Here is a 23,545-nt window from a genome sequence, read left to right as displayed (position 1 = left end):
CTCTCGGAGTAAACCCCAGGCAGCGCCGATTACTATTTCCATTTACTTTAGGTTTAAGAAAGGCTTATACTAATTCCATTTACCATTCCTTAGTGTAACCTTGTCAAGGAGATGGTGATCGGATGGTTGATCTAGGATGACCTGGAATTCCTAGCCTTTCCGGTTCATTTTTCCCAAATAGTTCAAACAAGGTTCATTAATTATACACTTCTTCCACCCTTATGCAATGGTCCAAGCAGTGACCTCCCAACATACCCTCATTCTTCCCTTAAGGGCAGTGCTTGGTCCCCACCTGGAGTATCCTCTCATCTTATTTAGTTGGCATCAGGCCCACCCCAGTCAAGGCCGATTTCTAACTTCTTCATCTATGAGTTCTCCCCTCATACTGAGGGTTTCCGTTCTCTTGGTTATCAGCCTTGTCCGGACAAGACGTCTCCTCCAAAGAGAAAAAAAATATGGACAAAGCCTATCCGCACCGGTCCAACAAAATTCCTGGATATACCACTCAGTTGCTGGGCCTATGCCAGCAGACTAGGCCCTGACTCGAGCATTGACCATGGAATTCCATCCGCTCTGACTCACCTCAGTCAAGGAAATCCAATCCCGGAGTTTCGACTAAGGGCCAATGCTTTGGGTTCAACCATGGTGGCTTCCAAACAATGAAAACAGCCTAGAGATTATATCTTATGTTGGGGTCATCCTAATCCATCTCCTTGGATTCTTTTTAGTCCTAGATTAAATCTTACTCTATTCATTGAGCCTTTAACCCTTAATTTGGTTCCTTTTCTTAGTTATCAAATCAAAAACTTACTTCAAACAAACGATCTTCAATCTGAATTTAGAGTTGTTTCATCGTAAGGTTAGGTTTTCCCACGTTGAAATCCTGATTTGTTCAATTCCGGATAGTTGGTCTAAGCAAACCCTCGGGTCATGACATCCCGGGTAGCCACTCCAACCACCGCCCATCTCGTAAATGAAAATAACTTGAAATACAGGAGGTTCCTAAGTTTTTCTTTTGCTTAAACACTTACTCTTATCACACGTTCTTCTACATTAAATTCCTAATGGGTTTAGAACAGTCATGTTCTTGGTTAATTTACTTGGTTTTTAATTTTCTTCAATCAATTAATTAAACCATTCTTATATAAGAATTGATTGCCAGTTGAATAGAGACATACCTGGATTGAATACTTTCATTTATCCATGAAATAAGTTGTTATCCTTATGACTTAAGAGGTTGTGAATTTACTGGATGAGAGTAGGGTTCCATAGTTTGTTAACCATCAAAAAGAGTATTCCCTTCCATGAGAGCTTAATTGAAACAAGGTTCCCAATATGCTTTGCAATTTGCTCAAAATTATGAGAAAAAAATGAGAGCATTTATAGTAATCTTAGCAATTCCTTATGGTTCAAACATCAATCTCAAGAATTTATGGTATCAGTGGAGATAACTCTTGCAATTCAATGAACCCTTGTGTGTAAACATGTGGGATTGATAGTGCTATTCATTCTTTTGTGGAAACACTTTTTTACCTTATAGAACCAACCATTTATGGTATACTCTATTCTTGTCTTTCCTTAAAGTATGGTTATCCTACTTATTAACCTTAAATGAACTACCTTTGTGTAGATGAATAGTGACACTTTATGACTTTAGACTAGGAATGTGATTGAGAACATTACGTAGTAACCTTAAACATTGCTTATCCTAAGATATCCTTATGGTATTTAATGAAATTCACTTTTATCCACCCAATAGTGAAACCTGTGTATGGTTAGGATAATGGAATTCTGTCACTAATACGTTCCTACCGAAATGAACCTGTTAGAAGGTAGGAATGGAGAATCACTTTATCACTTATAACGTTGTTTTTCCTAATTAATCCACATGCTTGAGAATTAGCATTACCAAGAGTATGGAGAGGTGCGGTGTAATGGAATGAAGATAAAGAATCTATGACTCAATCACTTAACTAATTTACCATTGAAAGAATATACACTTTGGGAAGTGTAAACCTTAGTACTCACCCTCATTGAAAGAATAAAACACTTGATGAAACTATCCCTTCCACTTTGAAACCTTTCCATCCACTTAGATGTTATGCTCTCTTTCAAGAGTCTTTTAAACACTCATACTTCCTATAATGCTTGAAACCTTTGTTAAGAGTACTTCCTAGATTAAACCTTCCTTTATTAAGCTAAACTCTTTAAAAAGTTCTTAATTATGATATGCACAAGAGGGTTTATGATTATGCATAAACTTTTGGAAAATTTTGCCATAACCTCTCCTCAAAATGGACCAATTTCTAATTTTCTAATGAGGGATTTGTAACCCTTTTCTCTAAAAGATGAAATAAACGGGAATTTAACCTATCCTACTTTCCTTGAGGAAAACTTTTCTACTACTTGCAAAATTTGAAGAAGAAAAACATTTTATTAAGGTACTAGAAAATTCTAATTAGTCTTGAGGAAGCTTCTCTCTTTGGTGAAGAGGAGGGTCTTAAGCTTCCTACTTAAGACTAAGATGATATTCCTCTTTGATGCAAAAAAAACCCTTTGTTTATGAATAATTTCTTATGAGAGCATGAGTAAACATTTCACCTTCCTATGGCTTCTAGCTTTTAATAAAAGAATGACCCAAGAATGCTTCCAATTTACCCATGAAAAAAATGCTAAGATAAGATGATGCCTTTCACTACACAATAATCTTCATGACTTTCCCTAAGCATGAGCAATTCCTTATTTAATGAAAATGGAAGATTATTTATGAGATTATAGCATGAAATTTGAATTTAATTCTTCAATTAAGAAGAGGGTTATGCGTGACCATTTATGCATAAAATTCATGAGTAAAATTAGACATAATTTTTCCTCAAAATGGCATACTTGAGACCATAGAGGGTTAATACCTCTTTTACTAATAACCTAAATGAAAGGAAGATTGAGCTAATTACTTGAATGGCAGAACCTTTAGTCATGGGATTAATGCTCATGTGGTGAGCTTCCTTTACCATATACTTACCCCCTAAAAGAGAAAACTTCAACAAAGCATAGCATGATAAAACACAAGCTTCAAGAATCATGAAAGAAGAGGGGATGGTGAGAAGAGAGGTTACCCTCTTCCTCTAAACAATTACCTTGGTTTGAATTGATCCTTCCTACTTGAATTGGAAGAGGGGAGAGGCTCCTTTGACTCGAGGGTGAAGCCTTGAAGGAAGAGGATGGCCTTCACTTGTTTTGTTGAAGAGCTTTGTCACCTTCTTCTTCAAGTTTTGAGCTATGGTAGAAGCCCTCATCATTAGGGGAAGGATGGGATGTATAGGGGCCCTTTAAATTGCCATGGCCTAATGAAGGTGATTAGGAAATAGGCTAATAGGTGGGTGCCATGTGTACAAGAATGTTGGGTTTGTAAGGGAGGTCAAAAGATTCTTTATAAGATGCTTTGTGCACTTTTTCTCCCTCAAAAAGAGGGGGGAAGTTTTTTCATTTTTTGGACCTCCATAACTTCTACGTATAAGCTCAAAATTTGTCGGAGAAAGTAGATCTGGATTCTACTCATCGAGAGCTTTCCATAGATATGCTACATGATATAGTTTTTTCCACTAGATTTTAAATTCAATTTTGGCGGGAAATTTTGAATTCAAACAATGTAACCTTTTTTGCCCGTTTTACTTTTGGAAAGAATCTTGGATTAGTTTCTAAATCCAAAACGATCAATCCCTTAAACTCCTAATAAAAGGGCCCCTATAGACCCCATCCTTCCCCTAATGAATTGAGCATGAAAGAGGGCTTAGGGGCTTGGAAGAGGAGGCAAATGGGGTGGGTAAGAGTCTAGGGGAAGCTCAAGTGCTACAACACATGCTAGGCATGCTCAAGATGAAGAAAATTGAAGGGGGTTCAAAAACGAGAACTATATGGGAGAGAGGGTTACTTGCTATGCTTGCTATGAGGTGTGGCTATGGTGCTTGAGCATAGGAGAAGCTTAGCAAACATGGGGGCTAGCTTCCCTTTGAATCTTGTGTGCTATGGTGGGCTAGGTGATGAGCTAGAGCTTAAGGGGGTACTTAAGGGGGTAGAGCTAAGTTTCAAGCTTTCCATGAAAGCTTCACTTTCTAAAAGTGAGAAGTGAAAAAGAGAATGAGGTTAAATTTTTACAAGTAAATGGCCCTTTATATAGAAAGTTTCCCTTTCACACTTACACTAATGCTCTAGAATTTTCCACTAAGCCCCTATTCTCACCTTAGAACTCTTTTTAAAATATTCTTTAAAGAAGTTCCCGCCGATCACTCTACGGACCTGTAAAATACCCGTAAAATAAGCTATCTTTTAAAATTTTCTTAATTATTTTGGGCATTGGCCGTTGTAATTCATTCAATCATGTTATTTTAACTTGATTAGAATTCTCAACTCATGTGGTAATAACCCGCCTTAAGAAATTTGAGAAAAATACTTTTTCTGTCCCGGAAGAGTCTAGTGTCTAAGACAGATGAGGAATTTCTTTGATTAAAGACTTCGTGAAACTTGAATTTTTATTCGCAAAAGATGAGTAGCATTGGGGGAAGGCCCTTACAAACTCCCCAACAAAAAGAAAGAGATGTCCTCAGCTCTGGAGAACCACCTTGTATTTGAGCGAAAAATTCTGATTTGATGAATGCATCTCAAGGTGTCAAATCAAAATCTCTTGCAAAGTTCATCGCATGGTAGGTCGGTAAAGGAGAAGGAGAGTGTAAGAGTTAATTATTATAATATCTCTAGATTTAGAGGAAAAGGTCCACCCTATAGTAGGGCTACTTGCTGGAGTTAAATTTGACGTGTAGTTTAGTTAAATTAATTCAGGTGGAGTTAGAGATGATTAGTCTTGCGGTACACAGAAATCTATCACAAAAGTCTTCTATAACTAATTTAATTGGATGCTAAAGTACTCGCATCTGGTCGTTGGTGGTGACCTTGAGATTCATTGTTGGGAGTCTCAAATCTAAGGAGAAAGTAAGGAGGGTGGTAATAAAATTGTATCCCTTGCTAAGGTTACCTGCTTGAGTGAAAATTCAATACGCAGCTTGGTGTATTTTATTTCTGTAAAATTCCTTTGAGCACAAAAAGCGGTTGATTCAGCCCCCTTTTCATAATGTTACTTAAAAAAGTGTTACATTAAAAAGCCTGGGATACATAACCAAAGGTAGTGAGGCCCACTTTAAAAGATAGGGGTTATTACAAACCAAAAAGGAATCCAAAAGGAGATGATTAGAGTTATTTTAGTTATCCAAGGTGGAGAAACTGTGCAACATGGCAATTTAATAGAAGAATACGTGCTTTGGGTCACTGTAGTCTTTCCAAAATTGTACTAACTGTCGTATTAATGTTAATCCAAAATGATTAAACACTGTCGAGTCTTGAGATATAGACGGATAAAGTTCGAGGAGATAATTAATCCAAAAAGGAATAAACAAGTCAAAAACGATCCCAGTCTTCCCAAGAGGCATCCTCCAATTGGGTAGCCCTTCCATTGGACCAAAACATCCTTAATTGTCCTGTGGCGTAGCTTCTTCACCTTCATATCCAAAATCTGTTCTGGCTCCATCTGGAATTCCTCTTGGTTTACAAGAATAGTATCATCATGATCTAGAACGTGCTTGGGGTTGGCGACATAATGTTTAAGTAAACTGACATGGAAAACATTATGCACATGCAGGTGTGGGGGTAAGGCCAACTCATAGGATTGCTCTTCTATCCTTCGCAAAACTCCATAAGGTCCACAATATCTATAGGCCAATTTTCTGTACTTGCCCATTTTATTTTATTTTAAATTTTCTCTTCATCCCTCTCTCCCGGTCGTGCAAGCACTGCCCAGCTTCTCCCACCATTCTCTCTCTCTCTCTCTCATTCACCCTCTCTCTTTCTCCCGCATATTTTTGGCACCGTTTAATGCTGAAAAATCCACTTCGAGCGCCCGCCGCGCCCGTAGCGCCGGGAACGTGTCCCACGCGCTCCACTACCTGCCTTCTGTGATTTCCTTATGCCAGCACTTGCCTAGCGCCCCCTCCCCTCGTGGGAAAGTGTGTAATTTTCTAGAATTTTCCGTTGTATTTTTCTAAATTTTTATTATTTTTTTGGTCTCTTTTTTTATTTTTTAAAATTCATTTTTCCCTTTTTTATTTTTCTTTATTTCTATTTACTCACACCCTCGCACACGCGCATGCCTATACACGTACACACATATACGTACATCCATTCCCTTTTATTTTTATTTTATTTTATTTTATTTTATTTTAAATTTTCTCTTCCTCCCTCTCTCCTGGTCGTGCACCGCCCAGCTTCTCCCACCATTCTCTCTCTCTCATTCACCCTCTCTCTTTCTCCCGCATACACACCCACACCAGTGTGCACGAAAAATCGACCTTTAGTGTATTTTTCACCGGCTAAAATTTCAAAATCTCGGCTATAGACTGCGGCCTCGCCCTGAAGAAAACCGGTAAATATATACACACTTATGGGTAAAAACCGGCAAATCCTTCAAATTTTAGTAAAATTTGCGGCCATGTCCTTTTTTCCACTAGTTGAAAAAAATGTTTTTCGCACGCACTGAACTGTCACCGCCCCTCCTCTCTTTCCTCTCTCTTCCTCCCTTCTCTTTCTCTCTCTTTGTTTCTCTTTCTTCTCTCTCTCCCTTCTCTTTCCCTCTCTCTACCTCACTCTCACTCCCAACCCCCCGCGTGGGAACCACATCCTCTCTCCCCCACCCCGCGTGAAACCCCCCTTACCCGCGCCCTCCACCCTCTTTCTCTTCCTCTTTTTCTTTTTCTCTCTCTTCTCCTCTTTCTCTCTTTTTCTCTCTCCTCCCTCCTCCTATTACTTCCCCCCTCTCTCTTCCTTCGTTCTCTTTCTCTCTCTTCCTTCGTTCTCTTTCTCTCTCTTTCTTCTCTCTCTACCTCACTCTTGCCCCACCCCGCTCACTCTCACCCTCACTACCCTGTGTGAACCCCCCCTCCCGCCTTCACCCCGTATGAACCACCCCCTCCCCTACCAACCCCCCCTCACCCTTACCCGTGTGGGAACCTCCCCCTAACCCAATCCCCCCTTTCAGCCTTTAAAAAAAAAAAGAGTTAATCAAAAAAGAGGGAGACAGCCAGCGTGCCCCCCCCCCCCTTTTTCTTTCTCTTTCTACACACTCTCTCTCTCTTTTTCAAAAAGAAAAAAAAAGCTTCAAAGGTAAAGCATGAGATTCTCTTTGTAGAAGTTATCGGGGCCTTTCTCTTTATTGTATCGCACATATTTGATGATGCTTGGATGCTTTCGTTGTTTAAAGCTTTTGTTTGTTCTAAAATATGATAATGCAAATTGTGCCAGGCATAAATGATCTAATGTTATTGGTCATTGCTCATAGTGGTCTATTAATATCTTGCAACCTATTTGTGTGGAGTCATCTGGTAGGTTCTTCAATATTTCTTTTTTTTCTTTAAGAGGTAGGTTCTCTGTTTTTTAGGAGATGTGTTTATGAATATAGTTTCTCGTGTGGATCGATGTAATGGCAATGATAAAACTAGGTATGATGCAAGTTGTGAACTCATTTGTTGAGCTCTCAATAGAGCATTTCCCATCTGTCCTAGTCGCTCGTATGTATTAGCTTGTTGCTCCAAGCATCTCTCCATAGTTGACCTTAGGGAATCAGTGATAGTATTGTCCATCTTTGTTAGGTAAGATGTACAATAGTGTGTTGTTGCGTATGGATCCAATATAAATAAGATATTAATTTTGGATCGAAGTTATTTGTAAATATGTCTTTCAATTCTCGTTTCAAGAAAAGTGTGGACTTTTCAAAAGTTGCACGAATAGCGTAAATATATTCTTCTTCAGATATGGTTAAGGATTGTAGCCATTGGTTGATATTTAGGTAATTAATAGTATCATTGTTTGTTAAGTTGCTTGTTATTTTCTTAATGTTCTCTTTAAGTTTATCTTTTATGTTGTTATTTATGTTAATTAGTGGAGATAAAATTCTAGTCTTGATCATGGGGAATCGTGGAAAATTGAATCTACATATTTTATTGTGTTTCTTTTTGCATGTTCTTGTGTGTTTGTGTGTTTGAATATCTCTTTTGGATTCAACCAATAGATTAGAATTACATGTTATGTAATTATTAACCAATATTAATATTTTATCTTCTTCTGTTTGATTTGCATTGGGTGCATTGTTGATCCATATCAAGCCATGGTCATGTTGACTACCGCGACTTTGAAACTTTGTCACAAAGAAATAATCATCTATTTTGCCTAGGATTGAGTTGTCTTTCTTGATAAGATGTAGTATTTTGTTGAGCTTGTGCGAGTAGTATCGTGCACATGTCAATGGATCATTGCGGATTAAAGTTTGAATTTTATATGTGTTGTTGATATTTTCTTCATGATCATTAATTTTATTGAGGTCCTTTAGACAATTCACAAGTGGTTCCCATGTTTTTTCTACGCATGAAAAATTCATAAAGAATGTTGGAGGACCTAGTTGACGTATCATGGCAAATACTTCTCGCCTTAGATTATCTTTGTAATCAGGAGAAGTCCGTAAATTTTTGAAGTCCTTGTAGCCTATATTAGATTTCAATAATGATTCAATGTTTGTTGTTTTCTTTACTTTGGATGTTGTTAACTCTGATACACCAAGCATGCCTTTTCTCATACGCACCCATATTGAATCTAATACTCTTTTAATTGAAATCTTGATAGCTTTGAAGAAAAGATTTGGTACATTCTGGGCAAATTTGTGGCTCATATGTTGTAACTCCCATTTTGCAATGTCATGATAAGATAGGTTACTTGTTATGGTGTTACGAGGTTCTCCATGAAATAGTGTTGGAAATTGCATTTCTTCACAATGTTTATCTAGAAATATGCTTAATGGCTGATTTCCTTCACAAGGTGCTACGTTAATCACTTTTGATTCAAAGTCAACTACTTGTTCTGCGGATACTAAATTGTAAATCAAGGTATCACTTATGATTGGTTCACTTTCTTGTTCACTCTCAATCATCTCTTGTGACTCCATCATTGGATAGTTCAAGCTTTGTAAGTGTGTTTCCCATTGAACATTTATTTTAGTGTTATGTTCTTTTTATAATGTAGTTGGTAGTAGGTCATTTAGTGCTTTCATAACCATTAGAGGTCTTATGTGTGCCTTCATATAAGCATGATTGTATTCTAATTTATGTTTAAGCGCAACTAGAACAATATGGTCATCTTGTATAAATCTTGGCAAGCTGGTTTGTACATGGGACGTGTTTGCTTGTATGCTTACTATTGAACCTCTAATGCCTAATTGTCTAGCATAATTCAGTTGTCTAATTTGCATGAATCCAATCCTTAATGCAACTAATCGTTCTTCTAGGTCATTTAACTTATTAACTGTTGGCTCTTATTGACATCAATTCTTAATGGCACAAAGAGCTTTGGGAGTTTGTTCTTTCGTATCATCAATGCACAAGTCTTACAAATTCTTGATTTTGCGATAGACTTTGAAACATTATTTTTTAATTGATTCATAATATATACTTCATACTTCTTGGATGTGTTTATTGTTTGGGACTTGAAAAATAGTTGATCGCAACTTATACATGCATGTGATGGTGTATCAATAGCATGCTTCAAGTTATCTTCGACATGTTTGGATATGCTTCCAAATAGACTCTCATAATTTAATATTGTCTTGAAGTCAGCCTCACGATTATTCCAAAATACAACCTAGAATTCAGAGGGTTAGGATTTATTTTTTGAAATTATGAATAGCATATATAGGTTAGGGTGAAGGTTTACCGTGATGTGATCGTTGCTAGTAGATCCGTCTGTCACCCTTAATGAATTGAATGATTTTGAGGGTGGATTTACTCTAATAACTGCTACCCCAATGCTTGTTAAAAGTTGTGGCGTATAATGACCTTTATTGCTTGACATCTTTAGATTGTAGTGTTGCAAGACTGTCTCTTTGAACTTTGCAATGGGTCCCGCCGAAGGTAGAAGATAAGGGTACACATCAAAATTTTCGATATGTATGATTCTAGTTCTATCTGTATGTATTAATACATATTCACTAGTACCACCGGCTTTTGAATTTTTAGTTTGAGCTGAGAACCCACTTATGGAGATGCAATCTTTAACTACTAATGTAGTGCAATATTGTTCATAGTAATCCTCGTCTATGTTTAATGTAATAGTCCCATTTAATCCAAACCTATCTGTTAAATCTATTCTCATATACTTATTATCCCATTGGTTGTTATTGTATGTGCCATAAATAGATATTATTTTACCCTCATAAAATACATTATCTGGGGTTCTTAAGTTGATATCGCACATGGAGACTACCACTTGATTTGCAATACAAGGTAATGATGGGTCGACTTCATTGATGTCTTGTTGGATCACATTAAATGCTGGAGATTCTTCTTGTACAACGTTCTCTTGATCTAGATCACTTTCAATGGGAGTTGTCGTTTGATTTGGAATTTCACTTACTTTTATGAAATCTTCTTCTCTCTCTTCATTTGATTCATATAGAAGTCCTTGTTGATTTGATGATGCACTTTCAGTTTAAATGCTTAGCGTTGTATTTGCTCTGTTGTTTGATATGTACGCATTTGACTTATAAGGATTTGTGCTAGAGTCTCCTAAATTTGTTTTGAACTTTGAATCTACAAGATAATGAATATGCTTAGACTTGCTAAATCTATTCCATTTTCTATTAAAATGATTGTTTTAAATAATACCATGTGCCTCTAGCATTTGAATATCCTCAATCGTTTTTCCCTTCATGTCCATTATTTGTAATTTGGCTACATTATAGATTTGTAGCGATTAGTTGTAAAGACTCTTTGTCTCAAAACTTTTAACATCAAAGATTACAACATTATAAATCCTAATGAGAGGGAGTTAAGATTTACACTCAAAGTACGATCCTCTTCTATGTTTTGTCGATAAGAAAGTATTTTGAGAGTATACAGACAATATTCTTTTCAAATATTAAAATTTACAATTTTCAGGTAATATAGACTCTTTTAATAGTGTTCATGTTTAATTAAAAAATGTATTGTTTAGAGAATTCTTAATTGATTATTACATATTCTCATTAGTTCACGACATTTCAAGCTTTAAATAGGTTACCTTATGAGTACAGGTGTTGATTGATGAAAATTGTGTATATGAAGAGAGTATGCGATGTGAAAAACTTATACATGTAGATAAAGAATTATTAATGTAGTATAATCTTAAAACTCAATAATCTTCTCTCTCTCTCTCTCTCTCTCTCTCTCTCTCTTTCTCTCTCTCTCTCTCTCAACATTGCAATGCACCTTCATTAACAAGGAATGCAAATATTTCAAGATTGCTACCTTTACAGTATCTTGGAGCATACGACAAGCAAACTGATGCTACTCCCAATGTTTTAAAGTCTAGAGACTTGAAATGAAGTAAAGAAAAAGCAACAATCTTGTGGGTTGAACAGATTGGACGGCTACATAATTTTGCATCGCATCAGAGATAAAGGCTTATACAAATTACATCTCAGAGTGCAAAGGGTGCAAGCCATCACAGTCAGGACCTCCACAACCGGCATGCATGCATTGTGGCATATTCATTCTGGTCACATCAATCAAACAAGCACGGAAATGTCCAAGAAGGGTGTAGTAGCTGGCTTGCCGAATGTCATTGAAGATTCCCTCAGCTACACTCCTTGTAGGAATGAGTTGAATCTTGCCTATACTCTTCAGCTCATTAGAGTGGCAGAAACATGAAATCATCCCAACATGGAGACTACTCGTTGCTCAATGATTGTTGGGGCTCCCAACAACTTATGGGCAGAGGCGACTTGCTGCGCTAATTGTCTTATCAACAGATCACATACCAAGACTCTAGTTAATGTCACACCTGAGGAAGTGTGGACAGGGCAGAAGCCTAACTTGAGCCATCTCAGAATCTTTGGGTGCTAGGCCTTTGCCCACATAACAAAGTAGCTACGTCACAAGCTTTCACAAAGTTGAATAAATACCTTGAGATGGTCAATCTTGTCTGGGACTGATGTGGCATGGGCTTAGCCTTGGCTATGGCAGCCAAGCTCAAACGTGGTACGATATCTCTACAGAGATGATAAAGGAGAGGATTGTGTAGTCCATTCCCAAGCGTCCTTGACTCTCCATAAATCACCCCCTCAACCCTCTGGTTTTCAACAAGGCAACTTCTTTCATTCTTTCAAAGCTTGAAAGGAACAATATATTGTAAAATTGTACAGATTGTCATACGACAATGATCTTGTTCTCGCCAAGGACATCATTTGAGCTGATGCTCTCAAACTTAGCGCTTGTGTGAACTAGTGGCCGTCTAAAGTTGTGTAAATTTGTTCATCAAGCCCTAGAGTGTTACAAGATTCAAAAGCTTAAAGCAAATTGCATGTGTGTGTGAGAGAGAGAGAGAGAGAGAGAGAGAGAGGCATTTGTCAATCCTAAGAAGCCCGTGACACCGATATGTGCTACATGCCTAGAGGGCAATCCATCTTTAACCAAAATTGTACCACATACATGTGTATTTGCACGGGGAATGCCTTGCTACATTCACACGAACACTTTGTGGGCACAATGTTACGTATTGGACAACCCAAAATCTCTCTCTCTCTCTCTCTCTCTCTGTGTGTGTGTGCGCGCGCAAAAATCTCTAGATCCAAAAAACTTTGGTGTCTAGTGACCCCCAATTGAATTTTAACAGGCATGAAGCCAAGCATGCTGTAGAATTATCACACTAGCACATAAATCACGAATACAAATACCCCCTATTCTGGAGTCACTTGAAACAAATAAATAGCAAGTCTTAACTGCTTGCAGGCACAATTCATATTAATTGGTAGGGTCGATAATTGAGCAAAGTTTAAATGGTATTAGTGTTTATTTAGAGTTAACAAAAATTCACGATAATGTGGCAGACACTCCCAGAAGAGCAGGAATTTCAAGTTTCCGCACTTGGATCTAAAACCATGTCTCTCATTTCCTCCAATTCTGTATGTACACTAGCTGGTTGGGATAATGTCTTTTGAAAATACTAAAATAATAGGGCATTTTTTGTGAGCATTCCCAACTTGATTTCTTGCAGGAAGACTATGATGCTTGGGTAGACACAGTGGAAAATTCCATAGTATATACAAAGCAGGCAGTCGAACAGTAGGCATGGCAACCACCCCGGCCAAGAAGAAGCACAGAAATCGAGCTAGCAAGGTGAACAGAGTACAATGGGACAATGGCATCCTTAGTCATAAAGCACAGCTTCTGGAGAGAGGAAATGAACATACAAGAATCGATGTAGAAGTCGCACAACTCAACCCCTTTCGAGAAGATTGTCCATCGAATGGCCATTCAAGGGCAGCACAACAGGAAAGCAGGGAGGTAAGGCCTGGTCCAAAAGATACAAGAAAGCAGTCTAAGGCAATGATGTGCCTTGAGACTGCACTCAATCAAATGAAGTTAGCAATTAGTAACATTAGAACTGTGCAGATGCCAGCGGCGGCTGCTTTATGGCACAAAGCGAACCTTTCATTTCCAAGGTCCTACAGGGGTTTTGAAGAGTATCTACAGATTAGGCCAGATTTTGAGTGCAGGCACTGGCAGCCAAGCTCAGGGCACAATTATATAGATGCTTTGATTTCCCCTAGAACATGAGAGACCTTGGCATCTTCTCAACACCTTTGAAGGTCATGGGACTCGACATCCACTGTCGATACAGGAGCAAGGCTGCCAAGAAATCATCAAGTAATCTGGTGAAGCCAAACAATGGAAGATCCAAATAGCTCAGCTCCTATGTATAGGGAGGACGAAATCCCACGATGGAGAACCAGAAAATATCCAACAGCTCACAATAGACCGGCATAGATCAACTCACATGGATCAGAGCTGCATGGAATCACATCATCAGATGAGGAAGAACGCGGTTTTCAACCAGCAAGGGTTAAAGTTGGAAGCTCATCAACAAGAGTTTCGAAAAGGAGCTGGAAAGCATCCATCAGTCAAATGGTTTGGAGCCAGAATGCTGCTCACCTTAAAACAAGTACAAGCATGCCACTTGACCATCCAGCCTCTAGCAATGCCTTCCCAACTCGTTCGAACACGATCGACATAGCCCACCAGCCAAGTCAGATACTGCCGCCTGATTTGCGATTGCTTGAGCAGCAGCATGCCTCGATCATGGCCTTTGGCTCTACAAGAGAGTCTACACCCGAATCAAGCACAAGCACCAAAACGAGTAGGGTGAAGTCCTTCGATCTTAGAGCCTCAAGGGCTTCTAAAGTAACATTTCTACCTCAAGTAGATGCCATGAATATAGAGGATTGGGAATTGAATGGGTGCCACCAAACCAGGACAGCAACGCCTGTCTCGACTTGCAGAGGCTGTAGAGACTATGATGTAAGCAACATGCAGTCTGCATTGTTGAGACAAATGCAGGGATGCAAAGAACATCAAAGAAAGAGGTGAGACCTGTGGCAGAAGCACAAGCCTACGCTAATCAGACCATTCCATATGGAGGGGCTTCTACTCTCCTCTCCCAAAGAGCTCTATTCGGAGAAGAAAAGCGTGATTACAGAAGTCATACAGCCCAAAGCCAAGCTAATTTTGGCACCCAACAATCTAACAAGTATTCCACCCTCGGCTATTTGTACAGGGTTGTGCCTAACTCGAACCTGCAGGATGAATCGTCAAGGCAGTACACTGATATCTCAAGAAGGCTTACACAAGAAGCAGGACTGAGCAATACCAGTGAAGGGGAGCCACCTATCTTCTGAAAAGCCCTGTAACATCAGCAGGATTATCTGTACCCAAAATGGGGTATTATCTAAGACTGCTTATGGAATCAAGTCTATCCTCTTAACTCCCTGTAGCCTTCCATACAAGCCACATCAATGGCATCCCATTTGCATTTTCACCAACAAAAATGGTGGGCTCTGCCCACTCTAGGCTAGCTAGCTACTCCCACAATAGTTTCCTGTCACTTTCGACATTAGGAGCATAAATACAAGCAACATAAAAAATGGCATTCTCAGATCTACTTTGCAAACCATAAGTCTATCATCGGTGAACCTGAAGAGTTTAAATACCTTAAACTCGTCACTGAGCATCATGCAACCACCTGACCCTCTCTTAGCATGCAACCAACTGACCCTCTCTTAGCATGCATACATACCCCTTCATATGTATTGACATTTTCCTTATTTTCATTTCTTGTAGAAGCTATCTGCTCTTGCTTAACCATATGCCTAACATATGCCTGTTTGGCTTGAGAGAATAACCCTCTCATGTCTACATGGTAGAACATTTGTGCCTTATCCAATAGACCTGATGGCTGCATGCCTTTGGAGAGCAAGCATGGAGCTAGCGATAAAGAATGCGGGAAAAGTTATTATTTTTTTAAAGACTTAACTTTTGATGTAATTTCCCATTCAAGTGCATTGTTATGTCATATTTAGCCGATGAATGGGATCTAAGAGTTCCACTTTGTATATTCTACAACCTATTAATCTGCTAAATAATTCATCTCTTTAGTGTTGTCCGCCCAAGTGTGGGATGCCTAGTTTTTAGAACCCTAGGTATAAAAGTGACTTCCACTAAAGAATGAGGGCTTTTTGAGTCATTTTTTGGAAGAGTAGACCTCTCCATCTCTAGAAGAGCTAATCTAAGCCAAGCTTGAGCTTCCATGGCTAAGCTTCCTATGTAATTAATTATCAAGATTAATACATGGCTATGGCTTCTCTATTGGTGTCTCCTTCTCTCTCTCTCTCTCTCTCTCTCTCTCTCTCTCTCTCTCTCTTTGAATGTGTGAATGGCAATGCCCCAATGCTCATTAGTGTTTGAGTAGTGGATAAGCACCCATTCTAATCTTTCTTAGGAAGTAAGACTCTTTGTTTTTGTGATTTAAAGCATTGTTAAGTTAATGATTAAGCTTGTGGGTTTGCAATAAGGGTTGGGAAGCTTGAATGGTATTAGAGAATGTGTTTATGCTCACCATTGCTTGCTTGTTTATGCTTTACATTGCTTGAATCTATCAACATTGAATGCTTGAGTGCTTGCATTGAGGATTTGCTAACAATATGTGAAAGAAGTGTGTCACTCACCTCTTCTTGCTCGATGATGGCCGCGAATCAATAGTCTCCCGCGAGCGTAGATGTGCACGTAGAGGCAAATCCCAAGCTTCACCTTCTTCTCCAAGCTCTCCACCTCTCTCACACACTCTCCCACACACACAGTAAGCAGCAAAGCAGAGAAAGAGAAGAAGCAAACTCGATTTTTGCCTTAGACTAAAGATTTTTTATTCACACATTACAAATTGGGCTTTATAGTGGCCATGAAAACTGTCCCGAGCGCCCATACTATGGACCTGGGCGCTTTTCGGTAGTAATGGCGATTGTAGCTCACTATATTGGCCCCGGAATGTTGCGAACATGCCCGGGATACAATTGGCAGTGTTCCAGAGACGAGAAATTTATTACAAGTGCCAGCCAAAAATAATGGCCGGACTTAGAAAAATGAAATAAAACCGTGTGAGAGGGAAAATATGATACATGTTGGCTTATTCAATTACATGGGAGCATTAAATGGGTAAATCCGCTAATTGGGAGGTTGCTGACAATTGGAGTAGTTAACATTGCCCCCTTCCTATTTGTGATGCCGTCCTCGGCATCACGCAGTGGTGACATGCTGTTGGCGGTGATAGGGGCGGTGATTGGGCGGTAAGGATGTTGTAGGAGTTGGGATACAAATTTGTTGTAGAGGTTAGTCTTTTGGAGGATGTTGACTCGATAGTTGTACCTCCACCGATGATACCTGTAGGTTCTTCTTTACTTTACGTCAGCTTTGTTCTGCTTTTAATATTTGGGAATTTGTTGGCCTTTAAGTAAATCTGGACTACTGACCTCAAGCTTTGGTAAATTAGCTGCAAATCCTTTGATCCACATTTTTGGTTTCCACCATTTTTGCTTCTCTCCTGCCCTGTTTGTAGTGTTGATATTGACCTTGAATGTTTGTAGTGCTACCTGTAATAAACCTTGGGGGAAAAACCTAGTTGGAAAAAAGTGCCCTAGGTTGCCAATTTATTGAAAGTGATTAATTGAAGATGTGCTATGCGGTGTGTGCTTGGGTTGGAAGAAAGGAAGAGTGCCTAGTGCATGTGCCAAAATTTGAAGCACCCTAGGATGCATACATAAATAAAATTTATCAATCATATGTTGTGTGAGAGAAATGTTAGATGGGTAAATTTAGAAGCAGATGTACGAAATTAAGCATTTCGGACTGCTCAAACTGCTGTCATAGCTTCTAAATTGGCTTTTACGGACGAGGTTTCTCCACTCTTCTTTATTATTTAAGTGTCCATTCATGCAAAGCATCCATACACATGTTTATGCATGTAACCACCATTAGTGCTAGATGGTGTGAAGTGATAAAAGAAATTAAAACGTTTAAAAAGTAAGACAAAGTCATATATACACAAATTATTACCCAAACGAATTATGTAGAGAGCTTGTGCCTCTTGTGGGTTTTCACAAGCTCCCATTTAAGGCATGTGTATCGCTTTCTGATCTCCGCCACTTGGGATATATGAAGCATGTAAAATGGTGACGTTCGAGATCTGGTCTTTAGCCTTCAGTTACCACTCCATATTGATGTGTAGCATTTGGGAGTTTTGGAGGAAAGGCGGCACCATTTCGTAAGGTTTCCTTGGTGAATGATGCTTGAGAAAACTCTTGTACTTCAAGCCATGTTGCACGCGAGACTTCTGGTTTTTATGTGGGGTTCATCGGTGAAGACGGGTAGACTTCATAATTTTCCTCCTTGGGTAGTAGCTTGGGTAGACTTCATCTTTTATTCTGTAGCTATAGCTTGGAAAGTTGCGCCGTACAAGTGCATGGGTCAAACAATTTAAGAGTGCCTAATGCATGTGTCCCATGGTTGGACACCCTATGTATGCTACACAGTCAATGCATTGGAAAATAATTATGCTGTGCAAGGAGATCTAAGGATACTTAAGTGATATGTGGTAGCAATTTTAACTCAAAAGTTCTAATGGCTACGCACAATCAGTTAAGTGCCATTCGTTGTAGAGGTTGCTTCACTCATACCTTATTGTGCATAAATACATGAGTGCGAGACTCTTCTTCTCCACCAAAATCTTTAGCTTAGACTTTGACTTTGACTCTTATACTCATCCTTTCTGGTGCCTGAGCGACAAAACTTACATATGCTCAACTCTCCATCTTGAGCTAATTGCACACAAAAAAGATAAAAAAGGAAAAGAAATATATTTACATGCAAGCTATGTACATAGATTAGATTTGACTTGAAGCTCTGAGACTGATATCCAAGCACATTTTGGCTTGGGAATGCTCAACTCTTGACTCTTATGCCCCCAACACGATTTGGTTGGTGGGGGTGACTTGGACTATTGCATACTTACTAAACAACTGTACCTGTAGCTTGAGATCTTTTTCCTTGATGATAGGAGTTTTTTATTTTGGTTGGACTCATTAGTCCATTTGATCGCTCAAGGAAGATAGCCTTTCAATTTACTTGACGATCAATACCGCTTCGCGGATGGTTACCTGCTCTTCTTTGATTCCCCTTGGGGATTCATAATGCACTTTTGTGAAAGGCATTCTTTGTTGGCCATAGGTTGAAGTATTTGCATTTCTAGATCCTAGTTGAAATAGTCTCTTAGATTTAGAGCAGTTGTCGAGAGGGTAGAAGGGTTTCAAGCGCAGGTGATGTCCATTTGATGAACCAATTTGATGACGCCTTGATTTTTCTCTCGAGGAAGTCTTTTGCTTGATTGACCTGCTGTACCACTTTGTCAAAGTCCTCTGATTTAGGCAAGGTCTCATAATTCCTAGCTGCTTTGTTGGGTTGGTAGGGGGGCAAAACATTTGGTATTATAACCTCCCTATTATCGTTAGATTCTTGTGGGGTTAAGATCAATGCAGATAAAGGTCTAGGGGAGACAATAGACATTAGCTGGTCTGAGCTTTCCATAGATTTGCACGAAGATTCCTTGCATTCATAGGTAGAGCACAGAGAGAGAGAGAGAGAGAGAGAGAGAGAGAGAGAGAGAGAGAGAGAGAGGGTGGGGGGAGAGAGGGAGGGAGAGGATGGGTGGGGAGAGAGAGAGGATTGATGTGGGAGAAAGAGAGTGAAAGGGCGTTGAGAGAGAGAGAGAGAGAGAGAGAGAGAGAGAGAGAGAGAGAGAGAGAGAGAGAGAGAGAAGTTCTAATGGTCCATTTCAATGCTTTGTGTCCTCCTGGTTTTCCTATAGAAATATAGAAGGTCATTAGACCTTCTCGTTTGTAAGCTTTTTAAATATGAAATATATTAATGTGTTTTGTATGGACTTCCTCACTCTCTATCACTCTCTATCACTCTCTCTTGATTGAAAGAGGGACGGAGATCTCTCCCTCTCTCTCTCTCTCTCTCTCCCCCTCTGTTGATTGAAAGAGGGATTATAGGAAAAGGAGAAGAAGAGAGAATGTTCTAGGTAGAGAGAGTAGAGAGAGAGGAGAGTGTAGAGGGAGAGGAAGGTAGGGAGTTAAGAGAGGATAGAGAGAGAAAATAAGGAAAAGGAGAAGAAAAGAGAATGTTCTAGGTAGAGGGAAGATTATTATAGAGAGAGAGTTTTGAGTAGAGGGAGAGGAGAGAGTAGAGAGAGAGGGAGGTAGGGGATTGAGAGAGGATAAAGAGAGATGGAGAGAGAAAAAAGAATCTTTTTGAAATCTGCTAGTCCGATGCTAAAAAAGCGCTCGCTAGAAAATGCTCGCCAAAAAAAATCCCCCGAAAGCGCTCACCTTTTTTCTCTCTCCTCCCTCTACTACTCTAGCAGGCGTGGCCTTTGTGTGTGTGTGTGTGTGGTCCTTCTCTCTCTCTCTCTCTCTCTCTCTCTCTCTCTCTCTCTGCCTCGCTCTGTCTTTGAGTAGCAGGGAAGGGTTTGAGGTGGGGAGAAGGGAAGGAGGGGGGAGAAAGACATGGCAAGGCAGGAGCACGAAAGGGCGGCAATAAGAGAGAAGAGAGAGACAATGAGCTACGCAGAACAGAGAAGGATGAGGTGGGAGATGTTGACAACGGAAGCACTAATCAGCAATAAAAACATAGATATTAATCAAATACACGTGCACCTCGTAGAATCGAGTGCTATGCATGCTAATATACACACGAGAATAGGGATAGAGAAAGAATAAGAGATGATTGCTCGTCGCCTAGGGCGGCTAGAGCCTAGGTACACAAGAGACGACGCGCAGCACTGGGGCAAATATCTACTTCCACCCACATGAGTGCCTAGAGGCAACCATGTGAGCTTTCTTTCATTCTATGAAATAGATGATACAAAATGAGGGCTTCACTTACATAAATAGGTTTTAGGGTTGTGCAAATATCTACTTCCACCCACATGAGTGCCTAGAGGCAACCATGTGAGTTTTCTATGAAATAGATGATACAAAATGAGGGCTTCACTTACATAAATAGGTTTTAGGGTTGTGCATCAGATGTGAGCCCTTGATCTTTAATAAGATCTAATGGTGCATATTAATGCCTACCAATTTGTGCATTCATTGTGAGCCCTAGATCTATAAGAAAATCTAACGGTGTATACTAATGCCTACACTTTTGTGGGCTATTCGATCTTTGATCAATCTAAAGGTCCTACCATCATTCCTTCCATATTTACCTGCAAAACCATCACTTCAATGCATAAAATGTGATAAATTGTAATATTCATAACATACTCCACAGTTGAAAAGCAACTGTCCTCAGTTGCTTAGATACCTGAAGCTGAGAAACTGGAGCTGAACTTATTTAAAACATAATTTTTCTTAAAGAGGATTAAAATACAAATAAGTTGGTTCCGAGACATCCGACAAATGAATTCCAAAAGTAAATTAAGTTGGTTCCGAGACATCCGACAAATGAATTCCAAAAGTAAATTAATCCAAACACCCTTGGCTTTGAGAAATAAAAACAGTCTTGACAAATGAATCCTAACCAAAAATTGAGATTCATGCTTTCTGTCGCCCACATACCGCATATTCTTAAGTCCCATACCATGAGAATACGAAGTATATGTCATACTCTGACGCATCAGAGTATCATTGGTCACAACTTGCTCATAAAGAATATCAACAAAAACAGCACAGACCAACCTTGAGGACCAAAAATCTACCAAGTCCGCCCCTCACAATGCAACCAGTATTCTACACCATGTAAAATAGGTCAAAATTGTGTAGCAAACGAGCAAATTAAGATCCCCAGTTTAAAAAAATGTGCTAAAAATAGGTGTCAATGTGACCAAATTCGACCGGCCCAATAACTAAAGAATAACCATGCTGCCTCAGGCGGCGAATCTGCATGTACTGAGTGAAGCATGAGCAAGACAGTGCTGCCTCAGGCGGCGAATCTGCACTAACAAACTTGTACACTGCCTCGGGCGACGAATCTATGTACCCATGACCAATGGACTGTGGAAATACATAAGGGCTTGCCAATGTGGGTCGTTTGAATGTACAAGTAAATTTGCATACAACCAGAATAACTCTTAACAAATTATTTAAGTCAACGAGAAAAAATATGAAATATTGTGAACCAAAAAGATGTCAACTTGTAGAAATCTAAGTGGTAGACACAGTCAGTGGGATATAAAATGAGGTTAGGACATGCTCGAATTGATACCCTTAATAGCATGCTTACATGCTTATTATAACCGCTTTGTACAAGCACTTCAAATAGACATTGTTGTTTACCCTTGTGACCCAGTTCTTGATGCATGCTCATCAAACAGTCATCATCTCAACTCAAGCAAAAACTTATGCACGTGGACCATATCACATGGTTGTAATTCACAGATGCACTCACATAATGTTAGTATAACCAAACAACATGTGTGTTGAATAAGCATGAACTTTGTATAAACTCGGTAGTGCATAAACCAAAAGGAGTGCACCTTTCTAGCTGTGTGAAAACATTGTGATGTACAACACTCACACACAAGGAAACTCTAAAGAGGAGCAAAATGTACAAATTTAAAATGGACCAATCTCATAGTTCCAGGTTTGTTTGTGATGTAAACTTACCGGCATCGAAGATCTACTCTAACTTTGCAAATAAACCATGCTTGTTGACTCGTGGTGAAACTTGAACAAATTTGTAAGCTTTCAGAGCTCCTGGGCACACATATGAGAGGTAACTTTTGCAACTTGTGAAGTCCTGCTTGTAAAGCCGCATAAACGCCATAGATGATGTGTAAAAAATCCAACTTGTGGTTACAACAACTTGAACTTGAACTCAAAAGTCACTCGACGTGGGAATGCCCCTAAACTAGGGCTAAGGCTTTTTTTAGCCCTTTCATTTAAAAAGAAGAACTAAAAATAAAACTTTACAAAAAGGTGAGGCGGGCAGCGAGACGAACAGCACAGAGAGAGAGAGAGAGAGATCGTGCTCGGTGTTGCCGTTTCGTGGAGATCGTGTAGGGATGCTTTGCATGTGAACAAATCTTGCCAAGGCGAAGGCTAATTAATAGAAGCCTGCTAAAAATAAAAACAAAATTTTGTACGCCACTGCATGAGAGGAAGACACTTGTGCGGCTGGACTTTTGTGCACCACAACATGTGCGAAGAAGAAGATACTTGCACTGTTGGAAAAGGAGAAGAAAAGAGAATGTTCTAGGTAGAGGGAAGATTATTATAGAGAGAGAGTTTTGAGTAGAGGGAGAGGAGAGAGTAGAGAGAGAGGGAGGTAGGGGATTGAGAGAGGATAAAGAGAGATGGAGAGAGAAAAAAGAATCTTTTTGAAATCTGCTAGTCCGATGCTAAAAAAGCGCTCGCTAGAAAATGCTCGCCAAAAAAAATCCCCCGAAAGCGCTCACCTTTTTTCTCTCTCCTCCCTCTACTACTCTAGCAGGCGTGGCCTTTGTGTGTGTGTGTGTGTGGTCCTTCTCTCTCTCTCTCTCTCTCTCTCTCTGCCTCGCTCTGTCTTTGAGTAGCAGGGAAGGGTTTGAGGTGGGGAGAAGGGAAGGAGGGGGGAGAAAGACATGGCAAGGCAGGAGCACGAAAGGGCGGCAATAAGAGAGAAGAGAGAGACAATGAGCTACGCAGAACAGAGAAGGATGAGGTGGGAGATGTTGACAACGGAAGCACTAATCAGCAATAAAAACATAGATATTAATCAAATACACGTGCACCTCGTAGAATCGAGTGCTATGCATGCTAATATACACACGAGAATAGGGATAGAGAAAGAATAAGAGATGATTGCTCGTCGCCTAGGGCGGCTAGAGCCTAGGTACACAAGAGACGACGCGCAGCACTGGGGCAAATATCTACTTCCACCCACATGAGTGCCTAGAGGCAACCATGTGAGCTTTCTTTCATTCTATGAAATAGATGATACAAAATGAGGGCTTCACTTACATAAATAGGTTTTAGGGTTGTGCAAATATCTACTTCCACCCACATGAGTGCCTAGAGGCAACCATGTGAGCTTTCTTTTATTCTATGAAATAG

General features: G+C 39.6%; 1 pseudogene; it reads left to right on the top strand.

Annotated features, from left to right (window-relative positions):
• The first annotated feature begins 13,193 nt into the window (after positions 1–13,193).
• Positions 13,194–14,800, top strand: LOC147637105 (uncharacterized; annotated as a pseudogene).
• The last annotated feature ends 8,745 nt before the right edge of the window (positions 14,801–23,545 follow it).

This window comes from Cibotium barometz, chromosome 7 (assembly GCF_041138505.1).
Source record: "Cibotium barometz isolate CiBa-2024 chromosome 7, ASM4113850v1, whole genome shotgun sequence".
Classification (NCBI taxonomy): Eukaryota; Viridiplantae; Streptophyta; class Polypodiopsida; order Cyatheales; family Cibotiaceae; genus Cibotium; species Cibotium barometz.
This window is presented reverse-complemented; position numbering and strand designations above follow the sequence as displayed.